Source organism: Crocuta crocuta, unplaced genomic scaffold (assembly GCF_008692635.1).
Source record: "Crocuta crocuta isolate KB4526 unplaced genomic scaffold, BGI_CrCroc_1.0 scaffold467, whole genome shotgun sequence".
Taxonomy (NCBI): Eukaryota; Metazoa; Chordata; class Mammalia; order Carnivora; family Hyaenidae; genus Crocuta; species Crocuta crocuta.
This window is the reverse complement of record NW_027530632.1, coordinates 1,998,627-1,999,152: the sequence shown is the minus strand read 5'-3', so window position 1 is coordinate 1,999,152 and position 526 is coordinate 1,998,627.

Here is a 526-nt window from a genome sequence, read left to right as displayed (position 1 = left end):
GTGGGAACACGGGGTGGATGGAGCAAAGAGACGAAGAATCTCAACCTACAAAGCGGAGCAGAGACCTCTGTGGTCGGGCTGCCCCAGCCTCTCGCTGATTGTGAGACTCAGGGCAAATCATTCGGCCTCTCTGAGCTTTGATTTCTCTCTGTGGGAAACGCAGCAGATAACAAAGTTGTTGAGAGGATGAAATTAGATATTGCCCTCATCGTGTCTGATAGGCTACTCCGGGCACAGTCAATATTCCATGAGTGACGTCATCGTCTCATTATTCTGAAATCACCCTCCTGTTTGAGACCACCCAGGGCACCAAGACAGACTTAAGGTCCTTGTACATCGGCACAGACAGGCCCCAGCGGTAGAGTCCGAGCCTCAGACTTAACAAATGCTTCCCAGCTTCCTCTGACACGTAACTCAGGCTCTTCTTTTTTTTTTTTTTTTTTTTTAATGTTTATTTATTTTTGAGAGAGAGAGCGCACACATGCACAGGCAGGGGAGGTGCAGAGAGAGAGGGAGACACAGAATC